Genomic DNA, 15,979 nt, shown 5'->3' on the forward strand with positions numbered 1-15,979 from the left:
AGCCCAGAGCCCTACATGACTGCACAGACTGCGTGCACTTAAAGCTGGCCCCACCAGGGGCTCAAACAGTATCACCACGTCCCCAGTGTCTTTCTTCTCTAGCTCTTGGTTCTGCCAAGTCCCAACTGATCCCATGCCTGCACTTGTACTCCAGCATTCTAGAGGGCAAGGCCTATCTGGATTCATACAGACAGCCAGTTGGGACTCTTAGACCAGCTGTACCCACAGCATGCCCAGGCATGCTTACCACAAGCACACCGGTGGATTAGCCTAGATGTTGGCAGGCTCACGTTAGGACCCCAAAAGCAGCTTCTGAGACAAGAACTGGTGGGCAGGTAATTTGTAAAGAAAGTGCTGTCAGGGGAGATCTGTAAGAACATAGGGAAGCAGGACAGGGAAGGAGAGAAAGCTAAGTAAGAGTGGGATCCCAGGCACAACCTCTTGGAGGGTGGCCTCACCCGATCCTGTGAAGAGCTCTGGTGTATAAGTGACATCTCACAGTTATCGAGGCCTGAGACAAGGAAGTTGGCATTTTCAACTCTCCCCATCTGCACCCCGCAGTCATGGATTCAAGCCACTCCCTGTGTGGGTGGGCACATAAACTCCCAGGCGCTGCTGGCTCTCTGTGCATATAGACCATCTATACCCCAACAGACTGGGGACAATCTTCTAAAAAGAAATGCAGATGCTACATCTTGGAGATGAACACCAAAGTGTGGAAGAAGGGTCCCCAAATGGTACAGCCTTTCTAAGATATGGACAGAGCACATGCCCTGGTTCTGTGACATCCTAGCAGACTGACTACCTGCAGCAGCTCTCATGAAATCCTGAAGTACGTGGCCCCGAGGTTCCACTGAGAATGTTCTTGTGTGATCTCTCCAGCCAATGAATCAGGAAGTACTGGGTGCCAGGCAGGTAGTGACTGGAAGATTCCATCTATTTCTGAGCTTTTATTTACCTAACACTTTAAAAATTAATCTCAGGCTATCTAAGCATAGAATGCAAAACTCATATTCCCTATTTTGAAATGAATGAATTGCCTCACAATGTTTGCAAGAACTGTATGAGCTGCTGAGTCTGTCACAGGAACAAACTTTGTACAAAGTCTGCTCATATCTTTTGACACCTGCACTTAGTCATGGGTGACTACATAGGGCTCTTGAGAGATGCATATCATTTGCTTCATTAAGGATGGGCTCCTAGAAGAATAAGTTAATTATTAACAATAAGATATATGAATAAAGTTTTATTACAGTTTTTTTGAAGTATAATTCACATATCATATAATTCCCCTACTTAGAGTGTACATTTCAGTCATTTTTAGTAGAGTCAACAAAGTAGTTAGTGCAATCAATTTTAGGAGATTTTCATCACTCCAAAAAGAAACCCCATACCCATTAGCAGTCATTCCTGATCCCCACCCCAAACTCCCAGTGCTAAGCAAAAAAGTAGGTAGGGCTGGTGGGCCATCCCTCTTGTTCCTCATTGCAGGAACCATCCAGAAAGCCCTACGGGAAAGAATAGCTCTGGAAAGTCCCCCATGATCTACAGGTGTTTGGGAGTCTTGAGTTTAGAGTGCCTTTCTGATCCCTAGGCTCAGTGACTGGCAAATCAACAGAAAGTAAAGGAGAGGCCATATCAACTCAACTGAACCAAGCTAATGAATCTGGCCTGGTGTCACAGTCCAGGAGAAATGTGAGCGTTTGCCTACGCAGCTATCCTGAGGGCAGCCGTAGCCTCTGGCACATGCGGCAGAGGTGTGGCCTGTTTCCTTCCTGAACACCAAGGCATGTCAGTTCACTCCCTCCACAGGCCGCTTCTCCAAATTCAAGCTTGGGGTAAACAGAGCATTCCCTACACAGGAAGCTGGCTATGCTGGTTGAACCAATCTATACACTTCTGTAAAAAAGCCACCTTTCCTTTAGGAGAAGGGAAAGGCAAGGGAACACCCAGCTAAGCATGTTAGAAAATCCTTTAGAAATAAATTGACAACACTACTAAGAGATTTCTGTCTGAGCAAACATTTTTTTATTCTCCCAGCTGAGGCTAAGAGTTTAGAAAAAAATCACCTACGAGACCCAAGGTCATTAAGTCAATTAAACATATACGTTTGTGCATAACTTTGCCGTATAAAAATCTTGGCTGTGGTGTTACCTACTTAGATACATTAAGTAAACACTCATTTGAAGACCTTTCCCACTGGAATGTAAGAATAAGGCAGTGAAAAGAATACATTTTCTTTCTTTTTTTTTTTTTTTAAAGATTTTATTTATTTATTTGACAGAGATAGAGACAGCCAGCGAGAGAGGGAACACAAGCAGGGGGAGTGGGAGAGGAAGAAGCAGGCTCATAGCAGAGGAGCCTGATGTGGGGCTCGATCCCATAACGCCAGGATCACGCCCTGAGCCAAAGGCAGATGCTTAACCGCTGTGCCACCCAGGCGCCCCAAGAATACATTTTCTGAACATCACATCGGCCCCATTAGGAGGGCTCTGTGATCACATTATTATGTGCTTTGTCTTCAAACAGAAACTTCCCAGTCTTTTTCACCCATAAGCAGAAAAAGTCCTCTCCATGCTCATTATCAGGCTCCCGGAGCCTGTTCTCTCTGATGTGCCTCCCTCCCTCACTTTGGAGCTCTACTTCCTTGAGATCTGTCATTGTCACCTTTATTATAATGGAGTCTTACAATCCTACAGCTAGTGACACTCAGGGGAGGAGTATTCTGATGAGGAGGGTGGGGGTGCCCGGGGGAGATGTCTGTGATGGAAGTTTCCACAGAGGCTATACTGAAAACTCGCAGAGAGAATGGAGGACAGGTAGGGAGATGGGCATTTCACTGCCCAGTTCCCCTCCCCTGGTCTCCTGCCAGAAAAGTCAGAAAGGCCCTGGAGAGTATCCATGAAAAGGGATTTTGCATTAATCCAGTTGCATTATTCTCTTCTCAGGTAAAACAAGCAGGATCGTACACAGTTGAGTAAACAGGTGGAGATGATGCATTCTCATTGTATCCTATGTGGGCGAAGGGAGCTTAACACACCCACAGGAGGACAGAATGAAAGCTGGTTTCCTTTCCTCGTGTTCAATAGGGCCTCTGACTCAATGGTAGGACAGTTAACCACACAAATAGAGCATGATGAGTTTCCTTCCTTCTAAGAGACTGTGCTTCCACTGATATTATTCAACTAAAAGAAAGTAGAAGATCAGTGTGTACGATCACCTGCATTTGGAGCGTAGAATTGGCTTGCAATATCAAAAAAAGAGGCGCTAGAGGTGCAGGAACAATATTTTTAGAAGCACACCTAAGAAATGGCCAACACATAGGCAGCAATAAATCTGAAAAGGTTTAATTCTTCCAGTTTGTCTGCTTTGGCCAAAACAACAGAATTTAATCAAGTTCATGTGCAGATATGATTTGCATGACTTGTTTAGCATTCTACGGATGAATACAGATCAGGTCTATTTATCGATCTTTTTTTTTTTTTTTTTTGTATTTATCTCCCTAACAGTGGGCTGTCAAGACAAAAGTAAATTTTAAATGTACACAGCAATGTGCTGAGTTGCAGAAGGATCCTGAAGATTTACAAAATTGTTAGTGGCCCTCTCAATCTTTTTTTCTTTTTCTTTTCTTTCTTTTCTTTTTGAGCTTGCAATTAAAAACACGCTGCAATCTAAGGAGAGTTTGGGTCCAATGCCATATGAAAATGGCACACAAGTTGCTCTCCAATTTTGAACAGAACAAAAGAAAAAATGCAGAGATGTGGGAAAGGAAAAAAATATGTACTTTTAGATAAGATAAAATACGGGCTCCGTAAAGTGAAAGATACAGGAGGCTATTCCAGATAGAAAAATACTGCAGTGGGAAACTCTTCTGCTAATAAGGGTAGTTAAGGCCAAGTTAAGAGGAAAGACAAGCGACTCACAGTCATCTGCAAGAGGAAATAGGTTGGGCAGTGAAATAGGACACTTTGCTCAAAGTAACCCAAGGGCAGTTTCAGAGCAGTGGGTTATCCTGGGAGAGATCAGAGTGCAGAAAAAGCACAACAAAGGTAAAAGATGATGAACATTTACTAGGATAAATTCCAAATGGATTAAAGATAATTATATCTTTAAATATTTTTTAAAATTTTAGGCGTTATTAGAAGACATGAATTTCTTCCTCTATAACTTAAGATGGAGGAAAGCATTTTACTATGACTCCAAATTCAGGAGAGACAAAAGAAAAGATTGATTAATTTGTTTACATAAAAATAAAAACTTCTGAACAGCAAGAAAAAGAAAGAAGAGGAGGAGGAGGAAGAGGTGGAGTGAAGAAAATAAAACAACATATTACAAACCCCATAAAGACAAAGAACAAACTGGAAAAAATATTCATATCACAGACAAAGAGCTTATCCTCCTATTGATTTTATAGACATTGAAGAGGCCAATAGGCAAAAGATTTGACCATCAGTTCATAGAAGTAGAAATAAAAATAGCTCAGATATATGAAAATATCATTTATAAGAGAAATGCAAATTCAAATTACACTGAGATATTTCTAAAATTGCAAATGTTTGATGATTGGCTGTAGATTAGGTTTTCCCAGAAGCAGACCTTGAGACAAATAGTTTAGTGCAAGTAGTTTATTTGGGAGGTGATCACTGGAATTGCCAGCAGGGAAATGAGGAGAAGGGAAAGAAGTTATGACAGGCTGTGTTATCAGGCCAATTGCCAGGATGGGTATCTGGAGCTTAGCTGGGAAACTGGGAGACAGTGCAGAACACAGGTCAGAGTTATCCCCTCGACAGGGAGAAAGCCGGGGTGTTTATCCACCAACTGCTTGACCATCACTTTTGATGGCTGCTTGTGGGGCACTAACTCTCAGGCATTTCTGCCCTTTCTCCCACACTCACAGGCAGACCAAACCTACTTCCTGAAGCCAGAAAAAAGCCCTGGGGCAGAGAGTTGCAGCTATAGCATAGAGATGACAGTCTAGAAGGCATGGGTGCAGCGCGGCATCCTCCTCCTCTTCCTCTGCTGATGAGGCTGCCAGGGAATGGGCGCTTTCGTATGTCGCTCGTGAGAATGGAAATTGTTAACGACACCTATGGCAATGGAGAGTGCCAATGAGTTATTGGCAGTCAATCTGGCAATACCTAATACTGTCTCTTTTCTCCTGGTGAAGATACCCTCTGGCTCAGGAGTCCCACTTCCCGAAATTTACCCTACAGTGAAGATTTGCGCATCTAGCAAATGGCACATGGACGAGATTATTCATGCAGCACTATCTGCAATGACAAACTCTCGGAAACAACCTAATGTTCATCAATGGGAAGGGGCTAGTTAAATAAATCAAGGTGTGTTGGAATGCCACACAGCTATAAAAATAAATGAGGCACTACTCTGGGGGTACTGATGTGGTGAGCTTTCCAAGATATGCTGGGAAGTGACAAAAGTAAAGGGCAAGGAGATTATACTATCTTTTCTGTAAGAAGGGTGGTGGAGGGAAAGGAACCTAAACCCATATTGACTTATAGATGCATACAGAAACTGGCGAGATACAGAAGAAATTAATAACACTGCAAAGGTGAGGGTTGTGGTGGTATAACTGGTGGATAAGGTGAAATATATATAAAACTGTGACTACATTATTTAATTCAAAAACTAAACTTAGAAATGCCGACGGATGTGGATATGGGAGATATGGAATTATGTAGCACTTTTTCATTCTGTGTTATATATTTCTAATTTCTTTGAATGTTTTATGTGGTGCATGTACTACCTGGCAATATGAAAAAGTAGGAGACATGTAATGACTAAGTACAAAATAGGAAGACAGATAGATAGATAATGGTTGAAAATAATCAAAATGGAAAAATTTATTGAACTAGGTAAGGAATAAAAATTGACTGGCTGTGGCTAAAGGAGAAAAATACTTCATTGGAAGGGTGTTGGATATTTCATAGAATCACCAGGAAGGTAGAAGCAATGGACTCCACATAAAAGCAGAACCATCAGATGACTACCCTGTGGCCATGGCCCCACTGGACTGGGTTCCCTCTGCCATCTTCAGGGGAACAGGAAGTCAGAACAGAAGTTTCAGTTGTGGCATGGAGATATGGGAGCTTTTGGATGTCAGGGTGTGTGACAGGTCAGCAGGCAAAAATGTGAAAGCAGATGGCCCAGAACTGTGCACAGTAAGGACATCAAAGGGACGAGAGACTGAGATTGGAAGCAGACCCTTGAAGAGGACCCTAAGGTTGTGGAGTCCCACTATGTCCAAGAGAGTGATAGAGCATTCCAGCAGGGGAGCTGCCAACAAACCCATAAAAATGCCCATAGCAGGGCCACCTTTCAGCACTGGCCAGATGCAGAGAGCAAAAGCCAGTATATGACAGTAAACTGTCTTCAAGGAAATGCCTCATCCCTCTTAGCCCTAACCCCAGAAGGGTCAACAATAGCAGCTAGGCTGTGTGGAGGATATGATGGGGAGAGGAAGGAGTCAACCCACCCTCTTCACAGTGCTAGCTGGGATAGGGAGGAGAATTTTTACCTTCAGCAGAAGATAGAAGTATAAATAAACCGAGACCGTGTTTTGCAAGTTAATGACCATAGGACTTTGTTACCTAGAGCAGACCAAGAAGGTCACAGGTATTCATTTCATGTGGTTTCCAGTGGTAATGGCAAATGGAGGAGGCTTAAGGGGAGGTTGGATTGGGTGGACAAAAATAAAGTTGCTTGTAGGAGTGTCCATCACAAGTCCAGGGAAGTGACAGTAGTATAGAAAATGGACATTAAATCTGCTGCAACTTCTTCATCTCACTTGCTCCTGTTTCAACCAAGCAGAAGCATCTGATTGACTAAGCTGAGATCTCATGCCCATGCTCCAGCCGCCATGTTGCTCACAATACTCTACCTGATGAATTTGCCAAATTTAGGAAAAGGGTTTAGAAGGTGGGTGAAACAGATATATGTGCCCTGTAATGGGAAGCTCTGCATTCACTTTTGATGGGTATTACACCCTGCCAAGTGCCAGAAGGGCAAGGGAGGACAGGATTCCAAGAAGAGTAACAGAGACCCTACCCTCAGTGAAGTGGAGTCCCACTACATTATAGCAACGACAACACAGAAGTATCTCACTTTTATCTAGAACCTTACAGCTTAAGGAGATCTTTAAAGGGGGCGCCTGGGTGGCTCAGTCGTTAAGTGTCTGCCTTCTGCTCAGGGTGTGATCCCAGGGTTCTGGGATTGAGCCCCGCATCAGGCTCCCTGCTCTGCTGCGAGCCTGCTTCTTCTTCTCCCACTCCCCCTGCTTGTGTTCCCTCTCTCACTGGCTGTCTCTCTCTCTCTGTCAAATAAATTAATAAAATCTTAAAAAAAAAGATCTTTAATGTGTATTGCATTTACTCTGGACAGCAACACAATGAGAAAACTCTCCAGGGTCCAACATGGTGCCAGGCATGTAGTAAGTATTTAGTAAATGTTAGTTCAGTGAATGAGCAAAGGAATGAATGGGTCAGGAAGAGTTAAGTCCAGCAGTGAAAGTACAGGTTTTGCAGTTGGTCAGTGTAGTTCAGCCCTGTCCAAAGGAACTCACCGTGATGATGGTTCTTTATCTGTGCCGTGCAATGTGGTAACAACATATGGTTACTGAGTCCTTGAAATGTGCTAATGAGACTGGGGAACTGAATGTTAACTGTACTTAATTTTAATTTATATCTGTTTAAATTAAAATGGCCACATGCTGCTGATGGCTACTGTACCGGCCAACACAGGTCTGGAGTTCTAATTCCAGTTCTGTTTATCTAGCTTGTAATCTGAGCAAACTCTTTAATTTCCCTCAATCTCAATTTCTCCAAATGTGAGACGGGGAGAATAACGTGCCCCTACCCCACTGTCCGAAATGGTTAAAGGAGTCTTCTATGTGAAAAGGTGAAGTTCACTGGGTTGTGAAAGGCAAAGCTCTGTATCTGTCAGGAGCTCAACAAATGGAAGCCGCCATTTGGATTCCTGTGACTGCCATGGCAGAGGGGACACCAAGACTCAGAGAGATTGGAGAACCCGTCTGGGTCACATGGCTAGTGCACGCAGAGGAGGATTTGCGTCTCCTGTTTTCCTTACCTCAGTGGTTTTCTCACTACCAAGTTAAGCGAGGGCTCCAAAACCCCATATGCGCACTATGGATTGTCTGTGCACTGAAAAATGAATCTCCCCCATATGTTTTTGATTAGTATTCAAATTCATGTCGATTCCACTGGGATTAATAAAACATAAATTTGTTTAAAAGCATTACTGACTTTATAGGAGCTTTTTATCACCATGTGGATTCTCAATCAACAGATACTCAAAGTACAACTATTATCACGTGAGGTATATCAGAAGATTTGACATTGAAAAGGCATCCTCACCTCTTTGTTGAAAAGGTTAACACCTTGTTGAAACATAGTTAAAGAAGGGAAAGATGCAGGAGACACCCACACAAAAGAGTTAAATATCAAGAGAAAACGGAAATGCAAGAGACTCCATCAACCAGTATGTATTCTAGGTACAGTTGCTAGAAATGTGAATGGCAGTTTTACCAGACGGTTTATTTAAAGTCAGTTAGTAGAAGAGATCTATGTGTAATTCCCTAAAGGATTCTACAATAATCAGCAACTATAATAAATAAAGCTCTGAGTTTACTTTTAAAAAACGAATTGCACCCATTCGAATTGGGTGAAATAATGCATTAAAACAGATTATGTGAAAGATTTCAGAATTTTAACGAGTGGTCCTGAGTGGAGTGAATAAAAGCCAGGAGGAGCACATGAGGGTCCATTGGGATGAAAAAATAAAATACTGCAACTCCTGTATTTACTTTTAATCTTAAAAAAAAAAAAAAGCCAAGCTTCACTGGTATTTCACGTATGCACTGACAGCAGTACTTGGGTATCATTTAAATACATAGATATCCAGAGGGTGCATACTCACAATTATTTTACTAAGAAGACAGCACAATGCAAAATCTTCAGAAATTTTTGTTTTAGAAGACAACCAGCTCAGGATCAACATTAGTAAATTGATCCTAATGATCAATTAGTGATTGGTAAAAACAAGCTCCAAATGGAATCATCTTAGTTATGTTAGTCAGCTTTTTCCTCTCTAACAAACCACCCCAAAATGAGTTGGCTTTCAACAACAACCATTTTTTTTGTTATTATTATTTTTTTAATTGCTCAGAACCTGCACGATGTCACTTGTCTTAACAATCTAAGAATATGGGTTCTGAAAACTAAGTCATATGACGCAGGGCTGAGAGACCAGTGATCGTTATGCCATGAAAAGAGAACATGAATGGGAAAGAGAGATATGTGTGTTAGACATTTCCTACCTTGATTTCTTACAGCTTAGATTTGAATACAATCTATGGTGGGAGGAAAAATACTTTGAATGGACGATTGGTCAGAGCCACAGAAATTAAAGAATTTTTTTCTTTTCCCTAAATGATTTCAAAATCACAATTTTATAGAATGATATGATTTCAGAGGGTTACATTTGCATGGCATGACAGAGTCAGCAGACATCAAAATTACTGGAAAATCCTAGAGGAGACGTATATATTATACACTTGTCAACTTTTCTCCTTTTTACCAAGGAATTGCTCGTCTTTCTTCTCATTTAAAAAGAAAGCCAATGGTCTTTGTTTCTTTTTCTCCCCCCCCACCAACTCAAATTCTCTAATTGTAAATTCAAAATATGAGCAGATGTGAAGATGGCTTATGAAGAAGCTTTGGTATAAACAAAAGAAAGATGGAGTAAAATGCATGCCCGTCTCCGCATGAGAAATGGTAGGGCAAATGTACAGCACTTCTGCTTCAGAATCATGGTGACAAGTACTGCTTGTCCACCCGAAAGAAATATGGGAAATAAAATCTACTTTAAAGAAAACTTGTGCACATGCAGTCTCCCTTCTGGGGATAGCTGGAACGGTGTTCTGTTTGAATAATCTTATATTGTCTCCTACAACTAAAATTTCTGCAAAGCCAAATCAAAATGCCATAGCACTCTATCCATTATTTAAGAAACTAATCTCATTTATTTTAAGATTTGGAATTGAAATTTGAGATCATCCAATAAAATAGATTTTAATAACCAATAACTTTGAATATTTGGGGCATGATAAAACGTATACTTTTTGGCTTTAACAAACAACGAACCAAGGCTGCAATGACAACAAAAATGTCATTTCTTTCAGTGACGTTCCTGGAAGAAAAGTCAGAAACGACTAGATCCTTACTCTAAGAGCATTTTTCAGTCAGGTAGTTAAAATTCAATCTGTATGTTTCTCCACTTTCCTAGGCCCAAAGTTCTTTTTTGCTGAGTGGTACAAAACAGAAAATGGACATTGCTTCCGGCATTGTGACCTTCTCCAGGCCCCCGTCCGAGCTGCCCTGATGCAGTGTATTGCTGGCATACACTTGCGATACAACCAGCAACCATTCTCCATAAATGCTGAACTTGACAGCAAGTGAGAGTTAAAAAAAAAAAAAAAAATCTCTCCTTTACATCAATGAAGAGCGCCACACTGCAAACACATGTCTCTTTTATTAGATGATTTTTTTAAAAGATTCATTCAGACGGGCAACTGCTCAACACTTATTTTTCTTCTAGCTATACACATGAATCCACCTAATTTTTGTTTTAAAACCAATCGAGCTCTTAAATATTATAAACTATCTCTAAGTTTTTCAAAAGGAATCTATAGCTGGTCCATACGTTTTCCAACTAAGACATAGCATTAAACTGCCACATGATTAAAAATGCCATCCCCTCCACCTCTGTACGTACACACTCATACACATACACAGCCGATCCAACTCCACACTTATCCACTGATGACTAAACCATTTGAGATGGCTTGATGGGGGTCAGGGGGGAAAGGGGTTGGGTAGGATTTTATTTTATTTTTTTACAATAGGCATGCATAATATTTCCCGAACAAGACATTTTGCTCTGTATTTTGCTTTAGTGTGTGGGGGGAATCATAATTGTATTTAGACTTTATATGGCATGGGTTACTCAGTTCACAGCAGAGGCACCTGCAGCAAATTAATTTGTTGTAGCACATTAATTATCTCATAGCTTCTATTTAGGCTGCAGCTGTTGCTATTATGTTAATAATTTTTTTTATCACCACTGTATACAACAGGTTATGGAAATAATAGAAATATCTCTTTTTTTGGCTTCCCCCCTGTCGTTTCCATTTTTCTATGTCAGAAGGGAAGACTGAAAGAAATTTAGGCAAATTAAGCCCCAAAGCGCACTATAATTTTCTATTTCTGAACCGATTTGTAAGAGAATGGGTAACTGAAATTAGCAAAGAATCACCCCACACAAAGATGGCGCGTGCAGAATTTGTGAAAGCGAAAAAGAAGACGAAGGAGAAGCAAAAGAGGGACGGAACACTGCAGTGCTGGGGTGGTGAGTGTTTGGATGGGGGCGGGGAAAATGCTGCAGTTTTCATGAAATAATAAGGTGGGGGAAAAGAGGCATACAAAGAGTAGGTTTTTCATTGTTTGTAAAATATAAACACAGATGAATTCTGTCTTTGGTTTGTTCATGCTTTTCACTCTGCACAGCAGGGATGTTCTTAAGAAGTTGCCCTCTGCGAAATTTCACTAAATGGGAACCGTGGACCCTGCATGATGGGATTATAATCACACCAGCCACTCCTTTTACATAATTTTTTGTTTAAGATCCAGTAGGACTCCCTGTTTTTAATATATATAAAGCAATAGACACGTATATGTCGATAAACTGAGAGTTTGCGTCCCCATAGCCCAGTGCAGGCTAAAACAAAAAAACCGGTGATATCACATCTACAAATCTCAATGGATTCAAAAACAATATGAAAATTTTTAGCTGACAAGAACATGTCTGCTGCCTGCAGTCCCTGCAATAGCTCACCATGTTGCCTACTAACCGAAAGATCAAAAATTATCGATTTCATGGCGCTGCGTGCTCTGGAAAGAAAAGCTACTTTAAAATTTGCATTGTTTAAGAAATGAGTTAAAAGAAAAGAATCATTTTTTTCTGAACACTTTGGAATGTGAAAATGGCTTGTTTTAATCTTGTCCATGATTTACTATAATTCTATTATTTTTAGCAGCTGGAGTCCAGAAATGATTTTTTTCGATGAATTTAGGATTTTGCCGCAGTATACATCTGCAGTCCCAGAATCCTCCGGTAAGTTAATCCTTCTTGCGATGGGAAACGCCTTTAACCTTCTTGTGAATGAGATATCTGCAACCATTTTGAAAATTTTAATAGAGGGGTGTGTGTGTGTGTGTGTGTGTGTGTGTGTGTGTGTGTTGGGGGGGAGTTATGTCTCCAAAGCGTGATTTCTTTGCAATGCAGCGGTATTTGTCTTAATTCTTAGAAACATTGAGAAAGATACACCTTTGTGTTCTTTGAATATCATGGATGATGTCTCCATTGCTTTTCCTTCACACTTTCTATGGTAGCCATTAAATGTGTTTCCTCAGTATGGCAAGGACTGTTGTGTCAAACCAAGGAAGGCCTCGAGAACACGTAACTCCAAGCAGGAAACCTGTTCCTGGCATAACTGAAGCCGCCATGATCATAGCTACCACTGCCGCTGCCACGGCCACCACCATGGCCATCGCCTCCCACCACCTCTACCGCCCCTCCCTTGCTCTGCAGTGCACCCCAGGTGCAAGCTTTCCACAGTGTCTCTCCGCCCGAATTTGCCCAGTGGGTTCCTAGATTACTTCTGTGAGCGAGAATAGCCAACCATGTAGTCTGACAAGAGGTATTTACAACTACTTAGCCTGTTCAGCTGGAAAGAAATCAAAAGATAACACTGAACCCTGAGATGAGGTATTGCAAATCAAAAGTCCCAATCCATAAATAGCCCACTTGGTGAGCTGCTAAATGAAGAGCTGATCTGATTTTTGTCCAGTGTTTTCACATTGTCAGAAAGAAATATTTTTAACAGACCTTCTTAGAGAAATTAGGACTTATTGTTTATAAGTGCATGGAATATTATGTAGTCTTACCTTTCTGCTGGGAGAGGTTTCTTCCCAAAGAGATTCGTATAGAGAGTCCAGACGAGACCACACCCTCATTTCACAGCTATTATTTTTACTGTCTCTGTTTACTTTTAAGTCAGATTGATTAACAGCTACAATTATACATTAATTTAAGGGACCTAATCAAAAGAAGCCAGTCACTCGTTTCCCTCTCTCTAAAGGAAGCTCATTGTCTTAGTGCTCAATAAATGTTTAATTAATGGATTTGATAGTTAACTATCCAAAAAGTGCACGGGCCTTCTTTACAGTGCTGACTTGATTAATGTTTCTTCTGGAAGTGCACAAACAATCTGGGCATTTATTTCTTCGCCTAAAGGTGATTCAAAAGCATGTGTTTTAGTGAACGGGCGCTTTACATTCAGGTTTCACGTAGTCACTGCTTGATATGCCAATGGTCTAACATCATGACAAGTAATACTTCCTCTGTTAAAGGAGCCAGAGAGACTTTGGGTTTCTAGGCACAGAGCCTGAAATTTAGAAGCATTTGTCTTTTGAGGTTTTGTGTTTGTTTGTTTAATGCAGTCTTTTTGCTTTAAAATGGATTAATTTATGTCAAATCCAAATGTCCGGCTCTAGAAGAAAAAGATGTAAAAAAATAACCAAGTGTTTTTTATGAAACATATTGCCCAAGGTCAATTTTGAAAAATCCTTTTTAGAAAACCACTTATTTCACCAGCTCATCAGGTATTTTGATGCTTGTATTTCTCCTTGGTTTAATGGTAGCATTTGTCTTCATTTCACAGAAGTTATTCATGTCATATTTTTGGTGAGACAATTGGAACAATTTCTGTTGTTTGAGAGAAGCAAATAAGAAAATTCTGAGCAATCTGTTAAATTCAACAAAAATTTTTTTAAATGCTAGTCACCCAGTAATTCTTCAGTACACTTAAATTTGATGGGAAAAACAGCTTACTGCATTGTTGCAAATTTTACATTTCCTTTAATAACATTGTGTTTGCTTAAAGCATTAGCAGGGATTTAAAAATCTTAATTCCAAATTTAGATTAAGATATCTAAATGATAGAAAATGCTTCAATTATTTCGGCATCTGAATAAGGAAACACAAACATAGAAGAGTTTTTATCCTTTAGATGTTCAAATGGTGCAAATATGTCTTAACTAGTTTTAACAAAGTGTGTTATTGAGGAAAGAAACAAAAACAAAAACACGCCAAAAGCTGAATACAGTAAAAGGAGACATCCATAAAAAACTCCTCAAATGATTAACCAGTCATCTGATTTTAAATGTCTGACTCTAATCAAATCAACTGTATATTCTTTAATACTATATATGAGGATTAAAATTGGGGGTCAGTGCCTGGAAATGCTATTTACACTTTTGAGTTTATATGAGAAACACTGCTCTGATGAAATAACTTTTTCTGTATAATGTGTTGAATTCTGACTAGCAGAGTTAATCACCACCATTGGCTTATTTAATTCTACAGAATTACCAGCAAAGATTCAAATGAGGAAGTAATTCTAGACAATGGATCTCACCGAACATCATCTTAGTGTGGGTACTTTTTCCAGTGGTATGGTCATAGCAGTTAAAAGTTACCACTGTATGTAGTAAAATATCTTTAAGACGGGGGGGGGGGCGGGGGGGGGAACCGGGACACGCAATTATTTAAAGAACGTGTTGGCCCTGAAGCATTAGCTTGCCTAAAACTACATAGTCTACTCCACGAGTGAATAGTCAATAAGTAGGTTTCCTGCTCCTACCTATGTATAAAGACCTATTGTTTGCATGCATTAATTACGGGGTGAAAAGCCTCAAGACAACTTTCACTGTTGCATTTTGCACTCTCCAGTGTTTTGGAGGAAAAATAAGCATAAAACAATAGACTACAGAAACTGAATCAATCATAATTGTTTCAGCTTTGACAAATAAATGCCAATCTTGCTGGATGACAATCGAAACATTTCCAAGGGAAATGAAGACCCAACTTCAGCCTATTAAGATGAATTAAAAAGTGTTTTTGAGGAATCGAAAATTAGTTTTAAAAAACCACAAGCTGCCTAATTGATAACTCCTTCCATAAACAACATAATCGATTTCTCAAGAAAGTATTACCTTAGAAATGCATTTCCTCCAAAGAAACATCCTCACAAACAAATCTATTGATAGTAGCACTGTGGAACCAGATAAAAAGGGAATCTCTAAGAATTAACCTAATTGACAGGGCTCTAGAGCTAATCCATTTCCATCAGTCATTTGCTCACAGTGCGTACTCCCAAGGACTTGTTGAATTGCGGACTAGGCGCCCATTCTAACGAGAGTTCACAGCCTTCGGGAGGGGGGATCGCAGGCGGCCCGGCGGTTCAGTTCCAGATTCAGGCTGAGCAACCGGTCGGGATGCGGGATCCACCACCCCGACAGTGGGGGGCTTTGGGGCGGTGTGCGGCTCGCCTGCGGACCAGGTCCTGCGAAGAGTGTGAGGCCCAGACCGCAACGACCGCGGAAGCCCTAACCCGCCGGAGTTCCTCGACCCGACAGCGGGGCAGCGGCGGCGCCCAGCAGCGCCCGGAGCTGGCGGGCCCCGACCTCAGCTCCCGCGCCACCGTCCCGGATCCCGCCCCCGAGGGCCCAGGCCGACAGGCCGCCGCCCGCAGGCAGCGGGAAGCGCGCGGCAAGCCCGCGTCCGCTCTCACGGTCTGGGCCCGCACGGGGCGGGGGGCGCCGGGCTCCGGACAGCGGAGGCTCTGGGTGCCGCCCTCCCTCCAACCCCTGGGCCTGCGGGGGTCCATGCCTCCCCGCCTCGGGCCACGGCGCTCTCGCGGGCCGCCCCCCAGAGCCCCGCGGCGGGGCAGCCTCCAGTGTCCCCCAGGGGAGCAGCCGGGGAGCGCGCGGACGCCCCGCCCCGGCCCGGGGCGGTCGGACGGCAGCGGGAGCCGGGTGGCGCG

The 15,979-nt window shown here is 41.8% G+C and overlaps 1 long non-coding RNA gene across 1 annotated transcript; it reads right to left on the bottom strand.

Annotated features, from left to right (window-relative positions):
- Nucleotides 1-10,500: 10,500 nt before the first annotated feature.
- On the bottom strand, nt 10,501-15,953 carry LOC148108367 (uncharacterized). Its single transcript, XR_015727834.1, has 2 exons — nt 15,150-15,953; nt 10,501-13,860 (listed from the first exon to the last, which is right to left on the bottom strand). It is a non-coding gene; the product is annotated as an uncharacterized LOC148108367 (long non-coding RNA).
- Between the last annotated feature and the right edge of the window lie 26 nt (nt 15,954-15,979).

Source organism: Ursus americanus, chromosome 20 (assembly GCF_024610735.1).
Source record: "Ursus americanus isolate L20-20 chromosome 20, mUrsAme1.1.p, whole genome shotgun sequence".
NCBI classification, from domain to species: domain Eukaryota; kingdom Metazoa; phylum Chordata; class Mammalia; order Carnivora; family Ursidae; genus Ursus; species Ursus americanus.